Source organism: Schistocerca nitens, chromosome 1 (assembly GCF_023898315.1).
Source record: "Schistocerca nitens isolate TAMUIC-IGC-003100 chromosome 1, iqSchNite1.1, whole genome shotgun sequence".
Classification (NCBI taxonomy): Eukaryota; Metazoa; Arthropoda; class Insecta; order Orthoptera; family Acrididae; genus Schistocerca; species Schistocerca nitens.
Genome location: NC_064614.1, coordinates 15,842,205 through 15,859,767, shown reverse-complemented (window position 1 = coordinate 15,859,767; position 17,563 = coordinate 15,842,205).

Genomic DNA, 17,563 nt, shown 5'->3' with positions numbered 1-17,563 from the left:
ACAGGCCACGCGACTTTCAGCCTTATTGCATTCGTTTTATTGTTTCACCAGTACTAGTCCGGTTTTTTTCTAGCCACACCTCGTAAGTGTGCTATGCTTCCGAGCTGGCGAGAAAAGCTGAGAGAAGGAGAAGAACACACTCTTGTACTGGCACTTCACTTGTAACGAGCGGCAGGTCTTTACCAAAACGGTGAAACTTATGTCCTTTGCTAGTGTGCCACTTAGAGCCTGTGCCAGTCATCATCTGGACCATCAAAGGTACTGCTTCTTGCGTCACGCAAACAACCAGTGATGCGTGGGTGTACTTATGTTTTGAGTCGCTGGATGACATATTCCGTCACGCATAGTCGTGTCACAGAGTCAAACTGGTTTGTCAGACCAGCAAAAGGATCCACTGCACACTGCAATCCACCGGGGTTTCAGAGGCTCACAAGGAATTATCTGCGTTTCGAATCAGCTGCGTACTTGAATTTTTTTCGGGCGCGCGCCATTGATAACGGATTGCCACCGTCCATGACTGCACTCGCCGAGCGCCCTGACCAGCAGAGGGGTAAGGTTTTCGCTGCTACGGCGTGGGGCTCCAATATATGCTTCTCAGCACCCTGTTCTCTGGAACCATATTTTTATTTATGGAATAGTTGAGTACAGGTGCTTGACAGTAGCATAGTTTTTGGGCCATACCACGGATTCACATGTATGAAGTGAGGTAAAGAGATTGATTCTGGTTAGTGTCGTGTGTTGATCCCCAGTTGATCATTTGCTCACCATAGACTGTATGTCACATAAAACCTTTTCAAAATATAAAACGTTTGTGTGGCATTTCTTTAGCCATCTTTTGTCATGTGATGTTAAGAATGAATAAATCAACTGTTATTTAGACCACAACTCCTCCCAGTGTGTTCTGATTAACATTACCTTTGCAATTGTATCAAAGTCTCGATTACAACTGAAAGACGGAAACCTGCACTTTTGCAGGGTGGACAGCTGACATAAAGCAAACACTATCGTCAGCACCGCCTCCGTTAAAAGCCTCGCCAAGCTGCAGAGCGGCAGACAGACACCTGCAGACTCCGGACCGCGGACAGCTGCTGTGGTAATGCTCCTGTGCTGCTGCTGCTGCCGCCGCCGCCTCGCAGCTGTCGCGCGCTGACAGGGCTGAGAGCCGAGGCAGGAAGCCGTGCGTCTGCGGCCACGCGCCGCGCCTCGCACGCAGCCTCCGCCGTGATTTGTGGACAGCCGGAGCGGAGCACGGCACGCGCCGCAGCCGCAGCCGCCACTGCCGGCCGCTGCAGCCTTCCCTACAAGGAGCTCCGCGGCCGGCCGACCACGGCGCCAGCCGCCTTCTGCCTCACAGGAGGTCAGCGACGCGTCTCCACAGTGTCTCCGTGACGCCAGAGCGCCCCCTAGCCCGAGTCCCGAAAGCGTGCCAGTGCTACGGGCGTAGCCGTTTCGATCCTTGAATGAAGGCGACATTTTCAACACAAGTATTTAGTCGGTAAGGGGAGAAAGGGTGGTAGTGGCTTCAGCTTCCTGATCACCTGACTTTGCAGCATTATCCTCAATTAAATTCCAGACCTCTCTGCAGTGTCTCACGGACTGTGAACACGTAACAGTGTCGACGGCGATCCGTTCGTGCTGGAGATGAGTAGGCTGTGTGCCGACAGCGGGTTTCACCCTTTCACTTCTCTCGTCATTATACGAGGGTCACTCCAAAAGAAATACGCACTATTTTTTTTAAATCCATCTTTTATTCTACATGTTTGAAAGTTTTACAGTGTGTAGATACATCCTTTCATTTCTCCACATAATTTCCATCCCTCTCAACTGCCTTACGCCATCTTGGAACCAGCGCCTATATACTCGCACGGTAAAATTCTGGATCAACCTGTTGGAGCCACTGTTTGGCAGCGCGCACAAGGGAGTCATCATCTTCAAACCTTGTTTCACAAAGAGATTCTTTCAGTTTCCCAAAGAGATGATAGTCACATGGAGCCAGGTCAGGACGCTAAGGCGGGTGTTTCACTGTTGTCCACCCGAGTTTTGTGATAGCTTCCATGGTTTTTTGACTCACATGTGGCCGTGCATTGTCGTGCAACAGCAAAACATCCTGCTTTTGCCGTTGTGGTCGAACACGACTCAGTCGAGCTTGAAGTTTCTTCAGTGTCGTCACATATGCCTCAGAATTTATGGTGAGTCCACTTGGCATGATGTCCACAAGCAAGAGTCCTTCAGAATGGAAAAACACCGTAGCCATAACTTTTCCAGCAGAAGGTGTGGTTTCGAATTTTTCTTTGGTGAATTTGCATGATGCCACTCCATTGATTTCCTCTTCGTCTCTGGTGAAAAATGATGGAGCCATGTCACAATTCTACCAAGAAATTCATCTCCACCATTCTCGTACTGTTCCAAAAGTTCGCTGCATACCGTTTTTCTTGTTTCTTTCTGAGCCACTGTCAACATCCTGGGAACCCACCTGGCACAAACCTTATTTAAGGCCAACACTTTTAGTATTCTGCAAACACTTCCTTCCCCTATCCCAACGTAGCGTGACAATTCTTCACTGCGATGCGTCTGTCAGCAGTCACCAATTCGTTAACTCTCTGCACATTGTCTGGAGTGTGTGCAGTACGAGGCCTGCGGCTGCGAGGACAATCCTCAATATTGCTGTGCCCGCTTTCATCACGTAACATGCTTGCCCACCGACTAACTGTAATGCGATCGACAGCAGCATCTCCGTGCACCATTTTTAAACCTCTTGTGGATGTTTCACACTGTCTCGTTTTCACAGCACAGGAATTATATGACAGCACGTTGCTGCTGACGAACGTCAAGTGTAGCAGCCATCTTGAAGACATGCTGTGACGGCGCCACTGACGGGAACAGGTTGAACTAAGTTTGAAAACAAGCGAGAAGGATGTATCTACACACTGTAAAACTTTCACACATGCAGAATGTATTTTTACAAAATAGTGTACATTTCTTTTGGAGTGTCCCTCGTACAACTAAAAATAACACCACACTATATAACACCCAATACAGTCACCCACAGTCAAGAGATACACTTCAGACGTTGTGGACATGTTCACTTTACTAAATCCGCTACATTTATTGAATGCTAAGAACAGAGGTAGACGAAGATAAGGAATTCGTCCACCTTGGAAGCAAAATAACACATGATGTTCGAAGCAAGGAGTACATGAAAAGCAGACTGGCACAGACAAAATGGGCGTCCCTGGCCAAGATAAGACTACTAGTGTCAAAGATGGGTTTTAATTTGAGGAATTTTCTGAGAATGCACATCTGAAGCACAGCACTGTATGGCAGTGAAACATGGACCGTGGGGAAACCGCAACGGCACAGAATCGGAGCACTTGGAAGTGGTGCTAGAGAAGAATGTTGAAAATTACGTGGCCAGATAAAATGAAGAAAGAGGAGGTTCTCCTCAGAATCGGTGAAGGGAGGAACTTACGGAAAACATTGACAAGAAGAAGAGATGGGATGATAGGACATGTGGTAAGACATCAGCGAATGCCTTCCACAGAGCTAGAGGGAGCTTCAGAGGATAAAAACTGCACAGGCAGGTAGAGACTGAAGTACATAGAAGATATAACTGAGGACGTAGGTCGGAAGTGCTCATCTGAGGTGAAGACGTTGGCACAGGAGAAGAAGTTGTGTGCTGTGAAATTGGTTTTACGTGTAACAACTGTCCTTCTTCATCACCCGCGGCTGCTCTAGGAGTAGGCGATGGATCGCGACGAGACGATACCTTGTTGCAAAACTTTTATTCACAGAGTTCTTCTGTGTCAAATGTTCTACTTTTCTGCACGTATGCCCACGGACGAACAGTCCATCTGCAACATCGATGCAGGTGTGCTGCATTGGTCGGGACAACGGCCAGTCGTGTATACTCTTTTCATTGTCCATGGAAGACCCCAACCAACCTATAATTCGTCCATATTCGCGGAAACCCATTCCAGCTGCACAGAACTGCGCGTTGTGTCAGCGTCACGTTGACACTGTGTTAACGTGGGGCGTACTCCTACCTCTACATCTGCATCTACACTCCACAAGGCACCTTGCAGTTTGTGGTGGAGGCTACTTGTGGTACCACTGTCTGCTCTGCGGGGGAAGGCGCTGGTCGGCTCTGGCCGCTTCTGAACTCACACCAACGTCAGCGTACCAGCTCGGCGTCGTCCTGTAGCCCAACTAGCGGACCAGGCAGCCGTAGTCAGCGGGAACACAGAGGGGCTCGATCGTCCAGCTGACGAAGTGTGTCCAGAATACTGGCGCACCCCCTCTCTGGCCACTTCCCGCCGCCCAGCGCGAATGCACATAGCCTCAGTCCTCTACTCATAGACTGTTCTCCGGGGACCGCGCGATTCCTTCACGACAAGTTGCATCATACCCAGAACTGTCATATCCAAGTACTTGGTCACAAAAGCCATTGAATTCACAGTAGGAGTTGGACAGATATTATCATATCACACGCCAATTACAAACACTTTTTTAAGTAATGTAGTTTATTCTTCTTCAGTGGGCTAAATCCTAATATGCTGACGCAAATTCTGTATTATCCGCCACTTTTTTCTTGGAACTAACACTCATTAATTATAAAAATATGTTTTAATCTACCTTAATTATAAAAACACTCCGAGAAAAAGAAATAACGACGCGCCAAGAAGGATTTATCTTGGTCGGACGATAATCGGTAGATGTGATGTACATCAAACAAAAGATTACAATGTCAGAAAAATTGGATTATTTATTTAAGAAAAAGACCTTCTCAAACAGAGCCAGTCTCTGGAGGCAACACAGACAGTGATGGGATAGCAACCTGAGTGTTGCCCGCCATACGGCCGACAGCCAGGAGTGATGGTCTGGGACGTCGTTTCATTTCACAGTTGGGCCCCTTTCGTTGTCATGCTTGCCACCGTGACAGTACAGCGCAACTGCGACGATAGTCTACGTATACGTTGTGCCTTTCTCCAGCTTGTCTTCGTGCTTGCCAAATCTTACTTTGCCAAGAAGGCACCCAAATCTCCCGCAGCAGACAGCATTTGGAACATTGTAGGGAGAGTTCAAAAATGGTTCAAATGGCTCTGAGCACTATGGGACTCAACATCTGAGGTCATAAGTCCCCTAGAACTTAGAACTACTTAAACCTAACTAACCTAAGGACATACATCCATGCCCGAGGCAGGATTCGAACCTGCGACCGTAGCGGTCGCGCGGCTCCAGACTGTAGCGCCAGAACCGCTCGGCCACTCCGGCCGGCGTAGGGAGAGTCCTGTAATAATATTGGTACTTTAACGATCTAACTCTTCAGTTGGACAGAATTTGTCACGATATCCAACAATTCCATCAATGAATGTCAAGCCGAAGAACTGCATGCATAAAGGCCAGGGGTGGACGAACGATTCATTGATTCACTCAGTTTGTCTGTACATGTACATCACATCTACCGATTTCAGTCCCAATGGGATAATTCTTTCGTGGTGCTCTTTTATTGTCTTAGAGTGTATTTCAAAACGACTTACGTAAAAATCTCAACAGTAAATTGTCACAAATACTCACTAGTTTCGATCTGATTGGCCATGTGTTATGAAAAATGAAAATTTTTTGTTAAAGAATTCGGTCATAAGTTGTAAAATAAGAGAAATACCTGTGTGTCAGACTTGTAACCGTATTCAGTTGTACCCAGTATGCTACCAATCCCACTCTGTGTGGTACAGATCTAAACCCCCAACACTTCGTGTAAAATATGTAGTTGAATGGTTGAAGGAAGAAGGAATTGTAGTTTGTAGTCAGAAGCACATAGCCGTATGTTACATCCCGACTGGAAATCTTTCAATCCCCTCTCGCCCCCCACCCACTATTTAGGTAGGTGGCTCCAGTTAAAGTGCAGAAGGAGCAGAAGACGAGGCGGTGTGGGTGGGATAAGTCGGAAATCGCTTCGGAAGTCTGGTAGAAGTAACAGGATTACGAGGGTCCGAAGCATTTTTGACTACGTTGCATCAGTAAGATTCCAAGTTACTATATTAAAAATGGCACTAGAGCCCAAAGCAGCAAGGGGGACGTGGCGTTTAGCGCCGCTCTCAAACCATCTAAGCGCGGCAACTCTGTCCGAATCTGCTCCCAATATTATCGACGTTCGAGCTGCCGCCACAGAACTACGCTGCCTATCGTCCAGAACAGCTAAATCTTGTGAGAGAGCTGCAACGTTCATAGCGTCCGATGCTGCCTTACTTTGTGAAGAACGAGCCAAAGCACAAAGCGTCAGCAAGTAGTCACCGATGGTGTAAGACATCGATGTGGAAGTGTAGGGCAGGATTGTTGCTCAGTACAATTCGCTCCTGATGAGAAAAACCCTATCACTGAATTGTTCACAGTGACTTAATCTCTGCCCTACCTTCCCAATCATAACGAATCCCACTGCCATTACACAATTTTCTGCTGCTCTTGATCTTATACCCTGTACTCCGTGTCTTCTTTTCATTTCACCTCACTGACTCCCCACTACATCTGTGTTGAGCCTTAGCATTTCCCTTTTCAGAGTTTCTAGCTTCCCTAACACGGTCAAACTTCTAACATTTCAGACCCTGATTTGTAGAACGTTAACATTTCGTTGGGCTAGGGCACCAATAACGATTCCATTAACTCATCGAATACTTACGGGAGCTAAGTTCCGTTTATTGTCAGGTATGTTGTATTCTTGAAGTGATGTAAGTCGATCCAACAGGGCGACGCAGTAAAATGACAGAAAAAGCATGTACTACTTGTACGGGGCATATTTTCTCGTTGATACCAGTTAACATAGAGCTGACGAGTACTGACGACGATGGTTTTCGGAACCTCGCTTTCGGCTTCGTCCGTCGCGTCAGGGAGGCCAAAACAAGGTGGCCGATTCCACGAGGCGGGATGCCCGTAGTGGCAGCCGGCAACAAACGTGGCAAACCGCGCAGTGAGAGCTGAAAATGTTCAGCTTTGCGACTTGAGGCTCGTTCATCGTTGACAAATGTTTGTAATTACCGCATTCCTACAGTCCTAGCGCTAATTTCGGCGAGGAAACAGCATTTTTGACGCTCTCTAAGTAGGGGGCACGGCTGCTAGTTAGCGGCAGTACCGACTGATTTGTGGAGGGGCCGGTATTTTTCCAGCGGGCCGTCTCCAGGTTCCGGAGATAAGGAGCGGCACGGAGCGCAGCTGTGTCGTCGCCGTTTCCAGGCCCGTCACGTGTCACAGCAGAACGGGGGCCGGACGGAACCTCCCGGGTCAGCCGCGGCTGGAACTACCAGTCCGCCTGCCAGAGTTCCACAGGCACTCAGTTCGCCGACCGGCGGCTGATTCGCCGTAACTCGGCGCGAGACGACATGCGGCCCTCTATCTCTCTCTCGCTCTCTCTCTCTCGCTCTCTCGCTCTCTCGCTCTCTCTCTCTGTCTCTCTTCGCCTTTTTTTATATTGGATAACATCGGTACTTCAGGCAGAAGGTACCTTGATTTTCTCCACCCCACAAGACAAGTACAACAGCTCCAGTGACTGAAACCAAGAAAAGCTGTTTTCAAATTCGAAGACGGCACTCCAGGCGGGTGTAAAAAATGAATGTGCACAATGGAAAACAATAAACGCTAAAATTATGATTTGCCCATGTCTGACTAGCCCCTGAAGCAGATCTTAGGATCTCTTAATGGTCCTTTAACATGTAAATTACAATACAAACATAAATTAATGATGAAGGCAATTAATACTACTAAATGATAAACGTTGTTGTTCAATATACAGGGTGGTCCATTGTCGTGACCGGGCCAAATATCTCACGAAATAAGCGTCAAACGAAAAAAATTCCAAAGAACGAAACTTGTCTAGCTTGAAGGCGGAAACCAGATGGCGCTATGGTTGGCCCGCTACATGGGGCTACCATAGGTCAAACAGTTATAAACTGCATTTTTTTAAATAGGAACCCCCATTTTTATTGCATTTTCGTGTAGTACATAAAGATATATGAATGTTTTACTTGGACCACTTCTTTCGCTTTGTGATAGATGGCGCTGTAATAGTCACAAACATATTGCTCACAATTGTAGATGAACAGTTGGTAACAGATAGGTTTTTTAAATTAAAATACAGAACGTAGGTACGTTTGAACATTTTATTTCGGTTGTTCCAATGTGATACATGTACCTTTGTGAACTTATCGTTTCTGAGAACGCATGCCGTTACAACGAGATTACCTGTAAATACCACATTAATGCAATTAATGCTCAAAATGATGTCCGTCAACCTCAGTGCATTTAACAATACGTGTAACGACATTCCTCTCAACAGCGAGTAGTTCGCCTTCCGTAATGTTCGCACATGCATTCACAACGCGCTGACGCATGTTGTCAGGCGTTGTCGGTCGATCACGTTACTTGATATCCTTCAACTTTCCCCACAGAAAGAAATCCGGGGACGTCAGATCCGGTGAACGTGCGGGCCATGGTATGGTGCTTCGACGACCAATCCACCTGTCATGAAATATGTTATTCAATACCGATTCAACCGTACGCGAGCCCGCATCTCGTGGTCGTGCGGTAGCGTTCTCGCTTCCCACGCCCGGGTTCCCGGGTTCGATTCCCGGCGGGGTCAGGGATTTTCTCTGCCTCGTGATGGCTGGGTGTTGTGTGCTGTCCTTAGGTTAGTTAGGTTTAAGTAGTTCTAAGTTCTAGGGGACTGATGACCATGGATGTTAAGTCCCATAGTGCTCAGAGCCATTTGAGCCAACCGTACGCGAGCTATGTGCCGGACATCCATCATGTTGGAAGCACATCGCCATTCTGTCATGCAGTGAAACATCTTGTAGGAACATCGGTAGAATATTACCTAGGAAATCAGCATACATTGCACCATTTAGATTGCCATCGATAAAATGGGGGCCAAGTAGCCTTCCTCCCATAATGCCGCACCATGCATTAACTCGCCAAGATCGCTGATGTTCCACTTGTCGCAGCCATCGTAAATTTTCCGTTGCCCAAGAGTGCATATTATGTCGGTTTACGTTACCACTGTTGGTGAATGACGCTTCGTCGCTAAATAGAACGCGTGCAAAAATCTGTCATCGTCCCGTAATTTCTCTTGTGTCCAGTGGCAGAACTGTACACGACGTTCAAAGTCGTTGCCATGCAATTCCTGGTGCATAGAAATAAGGTACGGGTGGAATCGATATTGATGTAGCATTCTCAACACCGACGTTTTTGAGATTCGCGATTCTCGCGCAATTTGTCTGCTACTGATGTGCGGATTAGCAGCGACAGCTGCTAAAACACCTACTTGGGCATCATCATTTGTTGCAGGTCGTGGTTGACGTTTCACATGTGCCCGAACACTTCCTGTTTTCTTAAATAACGTAACTATTCGGCGAACGGTCCGGACACTTGAATGATGTCGTCCAGGATACCGAGCAGCGTACATAGCACACGCCCGTTGCGTATTTTGATCACAATAGCCATACATCAACACGATATCGACTTTTTCCGCAATTGGTAAACGGTTCATTTTAACACGCGTAATGTATCACGAAGCAAATACCGTCCGCACTGGCGAAATGTTACGTGATTCGACGTACTTATACGTTTGTGACTATTACAGCGCCATCTATCACAATCTCGTTTGATGCTTATTTCGTGAGATATTTGGCCCGGTCGCTATCAATGGACCACTCTGTATATTTATTATAGATTAAAACCAAGCCTGTAAGTACAATTGTACACTCCTGGAAATTGAAATAAGAACACCGTGAATTCATTGTCCCAGGAAGGGGAAACTTTATTGACACATTCCTGGGGTCAGATACATCACATGATCACACTGACAGAATCACAGGCACATAGACACAGGCAACAGAGCATGCACAATGTCGGCACTAGTACAGTGTATATCCACCTTTCGCAGCAATGCAGGCTGCTATTCTCCCATGGAGACGATCGTAGAGATGCTGGATGTAGTCCTGTGGAACGGCTTGCCATGCCATTTCCACCTGGCGCCTCAGTTGGACCAGCGTTCGTGCTGGACGTGCAGACCGCGTGAGACGACGCTTCATCCAGTCCCAAACATGCTCAATGGAGGACAGATCCGGAGATCTTGCTGGCCAGGGTAGTTGACTTACACCTTCTAGAGCACGTTGGGTGGCACGGGATACATGCGGACGTGCATTGTCCTGTTGGAACAGCAAGTTCCCTTGCCGGTCTAGGAATGGTAGAACGATGGGTTCGATGACGGTTTGGATGTTCCGTGCACTATTCAGTGTCCCCTCGACGATCACCAGTGGTGTACGGCCAGTGTAGGAGATCGCTCCCCACACCATGATGCCGGGTGTTGGCCCTGTGTGCCTCGGTCGTATGCAGTCCTGATTGTGGCGCTCACCTGCACGGCGCCAAACACGCATACGACCATCATTGGCACCAAGGCAGAAGCGACTCTCATCGCTGAAGACGACACGTCTCCATTCGTCCCTCCATTCACGCCTGTCGCGACACCACTGGAGGCGGGCTGCACGATGTTGGGGCGTGAGCGGAAGACGGCCTAACGGTGTGCGGGACCGTAGCCCAGCTTCATGGAGACGGTTGCGAATGGTCCTCGCCGATACCCCAGGAGCAACAGTGTCCCTAATTTGCTGGGAAGTGGCGGTGCGGTCCCCTACGGCACTGCGTAGGATCCTACGGTCTTGGCGTGCATCCGTGCGTCGCTGCGGTCCGGTCCCAGGTCGACGGGCACGTGCACCTTCCGCCGACCACTGGCGACAACATCGATGTACTGTGGAGACCTCACGCCCCACGTGTTGAGCAATTCGGCGGTACGTCCACCCGGCCTCCCGCATGCCCACTATACGCCCTCGCTCAAAGTCCGTCAACTGCACATACGGTTCACGTCCACGCTGTCGCGGCATGCTACCAGTGTTAAAGACTGCGATGGAGCTCCGTATGCCACGGCAAACTGGCTGACACTGACGGCGGCGGTGCACAAATGCTGCGCAGCTAGCGCCATTCGACGGCGAACACCGCGGTTCCTGGTGTGTCCGCTGTGCCGTGCGTGTGATCATTGCTTGTACAGCCCTCTCGCAGTGTCCGGAGCAAGTATGATGGGTCTGACACACCGGTGTCAATGTGTTTTTTTTTTTCCATTTCCAGGAGTGTATATATTTCCTAACTAAAATTATTAATCAATTGCCCAAGTCTGCCCCTTGTTATAAGTGCGCGCTGTAATGTCGCTAACGCCCAATGACTGACGTCATCTACGTACCAAACTCTAGAAGACACTTCTTTCAAAGATGATCTACGGTGGTGTGCAGTGGAAATAAAGTAACGTGATCATAGCTGTTTAGCTTTGTAGCCCTGATAAGCCGAAGAAATTTGCGATACTACCGTATGTACGGCGTCTGCTGCGTCGAAGTGATGGTTGTCGCACTCGTCTGCGACGATGGAAGAACCTCAGCCGCAAATGAACGCTTTCAAAATGGTTCAAATGGCTCTGAGCACTATGTGACTTAACATCTTAGGTCATCAATCCCCTAGAACTTAGAACTACTTAAACCTAACTAACCTAAGGACATCACACCCATCCATGCCCGAGGCAGGATTCGAACCTGCGACCGTAGCAGGCCCGCGGTTCGGGACTGCAGCGCCTAGAACCGCAAGACCACCGCGGCCGGCCAAACGCTTTCAAACATTAGCACGGAAGAAGGCGGTCCTCTGACTAATACACTCGAAGACTGTCTTCTCCTCTCTGTGTGCTACAGACAAGAAACTCGAACTCCCAGCCACACGGACGGAGTTCAGATAACGTCTCAACGTAAGTATAGGCAGAAGAAGTGCTCTCAATCCCTGAACGCTGCGTACTCAACGACGACTTCCAACCCGGAGGTGAAGTCCAGAATCGTGTAGGTTCGCAACAGTACAGTGCCTGACTGTTCTAACTATAAACTCTCCTGAGAGCAAAGACAGCAAGTCCGTCCGAACCAACAAAGCTGATATCGAGCGACCGTCACACACGGGCGCTCACAACGGAAGACCTCGTCTCTCCACCGCTGGCCTCCCAGCACGGCTCGGCTCCCCACCCTCGTAATTCCGAAAAAGAATCATATTCCCGAAACCACGGAATATCCTCCCTCTCTACAGATTCTTCCGAACGCCGACCAACCATATTTTAGTCTTTTGTCGTCCAGCGCGGAAAGTTGGCGAGGAAAAACCTATACTCGCATAATGGTACGCTTCTGAGTAAAAATCTTTGGAAATAACCCAACCTGCGTGGTTTCTAAGGTTCCGCTTCTTCGTTCCTCTCACCTGCGTCCAACATTTCCAGCGTTCCCGGTTATCCCTCTGGTCCTGCCGCAATAGCACCCGGCCGGCCCTGTGTTGTGTCTTCGCGCTCAGGTGTCCAGACTATCTGTATTGGCACTTCCTGTGTGGAGATGGATCACCACACCTGTGTGGGCCGTCCACCCAGAGCTTGAGTTCTGCCTGCCGTTTCATCTCCACTGGTGTTCCAACTTCTATTAGTATAGGCGATCATTCATTACGCCGTTTTTATAATAAAGACACTCTGTCACGTTTCATGCAATAAGCGTTAACAATTATTTACAAGGCGTACGTGACAATGTCAATCTCCTTTAAATATTAATATATACGATGTACAACCTATCAAATGACACCTAATTGTGGTTGTACTTCACCGCAAAGTATGCGGATGAGTGCTTGTAAGGTGCGAAATTATAGCCACCTTGCAAAATACTTATATGTGTCTGTTCTACCACCAATAAATGTCATTTACCTGCACTTGTAAAACCTAATTTTGACCTATTTTGTACCTGTATCGATATTTCTATGGCAATTTGTAGTGTTCATAAATATAATGTTGTATCTGTCAAGGAAATTCTTTGACTTTGTATACATGTTTCAGTTATGTGACATTTTTGAACGATGTTTCTTAAATTATGCTTGTGAATTTAAATAACTACTGAAATGATTGTTATATAATGTACTATTTTAACACGCGTAATGTATCACGAACTGGCGGAATGTTACGTGACTTGGTCCATAGTTAGGGTACTTAGTGTTGGATGTAAAAGATGTGGGGCTGTGGAAGTAGCCTTTGTGATGGTTAAGGTGTCTGGGCTGAGCAGTGCTGTGGTTAACATCTCGCTAGCTGTAGCGAATCATTATGGCTGATATTCCTGAAGTTTTGAGGCCAGAAGAGCTTAAGGGCAATAGTTATGGGCTTGTGTTTGGTGATACCATTATCATGGCATGGTTTCTGGGCCTATAAATATAATTCCGGCGCCAAGAAGGTATGTAACAGGGCGAGACCAACAGTACTGCTATGATTGTATTGTCACCAGGTTAATAGCCACTGCAAATTACCCCGCCAGTACCACCAGCCTTCAACTAAATTGTTTATATTTGGCGCACTGTAAATGGACCAGGTATTTGTGCAATTCGGTTGATTTCAGTAATAAACGTGGTGTTACTAAAAACTCCATCTTACACCCGTGATTATCCCAAATCACATAGCTGGACAGGAATCCTATCCTAGTGAATTTAATTCAATGTGTCCTGATTTATTATGAGAAAGTGGCTGAACTTGAATTTAATATTGTGTTGTCATTTCCACAGCCAATTATATTTTTGATTAGGTCAAATGACGGGTTATGAAAGCACAGTTGTTTTTGAAAGAGTTATAGTTTAGTGTGCTTTACGCAATTAATAATAAATGACAACAATACTTACAATTTCTCATACATACAGGTGTAGTTTTCGTAATGAGCATGACTCATCAAACGATGAAAGTAAGGGTCCTCATGTACTAGGTTACTTAATTAATGAAGCAATTCAAAGACACCTTCAGAGCCAGTGTAATTAGATTTGCATTGTGTTTAATTGCTTCAAATCGAGATTAACAGTGTCCAGGCATAGAGACCATGTGTTAAGCAATGAAGTAACAGAGTATGATCGTTACAGACCCCCTTGATTTAAATTCAGAATCATTTCAAGATTTTCTCTTTTCAGTATTGCCACTAGTTTCATGTATGTAGGTATTTGGTTTTATAAACTGCTGCAAAAAAATGCTTCAAATGGTTCTGAGCACTATTCGACTTAACAGCTGAGGTCATCAGTCCCCTAGAACTTAGAACTACTTCAACCTAACATCACACACATCCATGCCCGAGGCAGGATTCGAACCTGCGACCGTAGCGGTCCCGCGGTTCCAGATTGTAGCGCCTAGAACCGCTCGGCCACTCCTGCCGGCAAACTGCTGCACCTAGTTCATTTAAAGTACGTGTTGTTGAGAGGCATATGTCACTGTTCACTATGTCATTGGTCATTTGTTTGTTAGTAGCACATTTATTAGCAAGGTTAGGTTACTGTATTGTAGTACGAACAGTTATAAGGAAAGAGTTTAGTGTGTGTATGTGTGTGTGTGTGTTCTTTTACTTTTTCTTTTTTTTTTTTTTTAGCCTTAGCAGTGCCTTCTGCTTTATCATTTTTCTTGACACAAGAATGTCCTAATTGGGCTGGCGTCCGGTTTTAATATGTAATGTTACTACTTGCTTTTGTGCTGGCAGAACGCCCGTTCCTGACCCACATGTTTACTGTTGGTTATACTCTGCTGGAGTGTTTCGGAAACTAATCCAAGTCTGATTCCTCTCTTTCCATTACGTTATCTCACGGTCAACTTTCTCAAAAATTCCTCGCAGAGGTGTAACGTTAGCATCGATTGCCGTTTAAAGGTGTTCGGTGGTAGCGTTACACACGGGTTTTACAACCGGTGTTTGAAGATTAGTGAATTCGAAGATTACAAAAACACCTGAAGAGACAATGTTGTGTAACAGGGCGTTACTGGCTGTAGATTCGCAACATTATCTGTTATTATTGGAGCCGAGTGGTTCTAGGCGCTTCAGTCCGGTACCGCGCTGCTGCTGCGGTCACAGGTTCGAATCCTCCCTCAGGCATGGATGTGTGTGATGTCCTTAGGGTTAAGTAGTTCTAAGTGTAGGGTACTGATGACCTCAGATGTTAAGTCCCATAGTGCTCGGAGCCATTTTTACCACAAATTTCCAGTTTCCTAATTTTATAGTGTTCAAGGGTAAGATCACAAGGGACCCAATAGTTAAAATGTGTAGGGAGACAAAAATCAAAGATCACAAGCTTTGACTCGCATACCGAACAAGTTGCGAGCAAAACCTTGGCATTATGTAACAAAAAATAAGAATAGGACAGAGGAGATACCATCTTCCTCAAAATGTAATTAAAATTTATCACAAGAGTTCGCTTACTTCCATTGTGGGTTACGATATGAGCATCGGAACCCACAGGCCAACTAGTCAGGCCAACCATTACAGCGGTACACTCGAAGTGAGTATATACACTTCTACGAGGAAGTTTTGAGCTGGGCTACTGACAACAGCAAAGCACATGACGATGAATGAGGGACAGTTGATTACGAGTGAGAAGACTTGAGTTTTACGTGGCTTTCCAAATATTTCTACATGTTTCTTTTTCAAGTTTAAAAGCATTATCTTGATTTTGTGTGGCCCGGAGTCTTTTTCGTTATATTTAACTCACAAAAGTGGCCAAACATCAACATTTTGGTCTCTGTCTTCTTTCCATGAGACTAATTTTTTTGAAAGGGCGGATGTTTTCACATTTTAAATGTATACACCAATCAAGATTATAATATTAGTTCATACGAGAAAACTTTCCTATTTCCGGGTATTTTCTTTTAAAACGTTTTTTTTTAAATTTCCCACTAAGTCCTTGACTTAAGCCCTCTTAAAAAAGGACCAGTTCAGCTGGTAAATGGACAGGGAACTCACGAGATATCTCAGGAAAATAATTTTAGTTCACTGCCCTTTCTCGCATACTCTTAGAGTAGCTATTCAGTAGCATTCGGACACCCGTATGTAATGAGGAATTGCCTACTAGATGACATGACAGGCGTACCCGCCATTGTAAAAGGTGGCGGGCCGCATTGCATTAGCAGTGCAGGAGCAGCAACAACCGACTGGCTGAGGCAGGAGAGCTCAGTTACTTCGAACATGGCGTAGTCATTAGATATAACTTGACTAACAAATATATGAGAGACTTTTCAACTCTTCTAAAAATAGCCAAGTCTAATGATGGTGATGTGAACGTGAAATGAAAAGGCGAAGAAACAACCACAACTAAATCTATAACAGACACACCTCTTGTATCGACGGACAGGGACCTTCGATGATTGGCCACAGCGGTTGTACAATATAGCATGAAGTCAGTAGAAGGAATCACTCGTGGGCTGCCAAGTTCTGTCAACAGTCCAACTGGCTTAACGACTGTACGTAGGGAGTTAAGAAGAATGTGGTACGTCGGTTGAGCAGCTCCTCCGTGCTAAGCGACGTCTGAGACGGTGTAAAGAAACGACGCCACTCGACAAGGGATGGCCAGAAACGAGGAATGTGGATTGATAAATTAGCTATACTCTGCGGCAATCCAATGAAAGTGTTCGAGTTTTGGGAAAGCCTGCTGAACGTTACCTGCCATTACGCGTAGTGCTAACAGTGAAGTACCGAGGTGGCGGTGTTACCATAAGGGGATGTTTCTCGTGGTTAGTGTGGTCCCCTTATTGCGCTTAACAAAACGCTGAATGTTGAAGGATATGGACAAATGTTTGTTTCAGCATGACAATGCATCCTGTCATAAGGCATACGTGTGCGCCAATGGTTTGTGGACAATAACATTTCTGAAATGGGCTGACCCTCCCCGTGTCACGACCTGAACCCAGCGGAACGCTTTTGCGATGGCTTAGACCGTGGACCCCATTCCAGACCTTCTCTGGTTTCTGCTCCTGAGGAAGAATGGGCTACGATTGCTCCACTAACATCCAGACAGCTGAATGAAATTCTTCCAAGGAGAGTTGAAGTTGTCACAAAAGTGAAGAGCGAACTTGCACTAACAGGTGTCCGAATGCTTTTTATCGGTGTACGCGCCAGACTCAACACCTCAGACGACTGGTAGTGCCCTCTGCCAAGTACTTAAGTGTCAATTGCAGAGTAGTCCCGTAGATATATGTGTGAAAGTAGAAGAGTGGCAAATGATCGTTCCGATTTCCCTCCACACTCACCTTAATGCATTTGCATATTTCAAAGCTTTATACACTGCTGGCCACCGTAAATGTAACACCAAGAAAGACAAGAGGTAGCACAACAAGATTTATTTTGTAGATAACATGTTGACCAAGTATCAAATGATTACGTTTACAGACGTCTGTGACATGTGGTTCCTGCCAGAATCAGTAGCCAGAGTAGCCGCCATTGTTGGAGTTCACCGCTGCCACACGTCTCGGCATTGAGTCAAAGAGACATTGGATGTGTTCCTGGGGTACAGCAGCCCAAGCAGCTTCCACACGTTGCCAAAGATCATCTGGTGTGGCAGCTGGGGATGTAATCTGGGTCACTCGTTGAGCAACCATGGACCACATGTTTTCTATCGGCGAAAGATCCGGAGAGCGAGCCGGCCAGGGAAGCAATTCAATCTGGTTATTGACGAAGAACCTTTG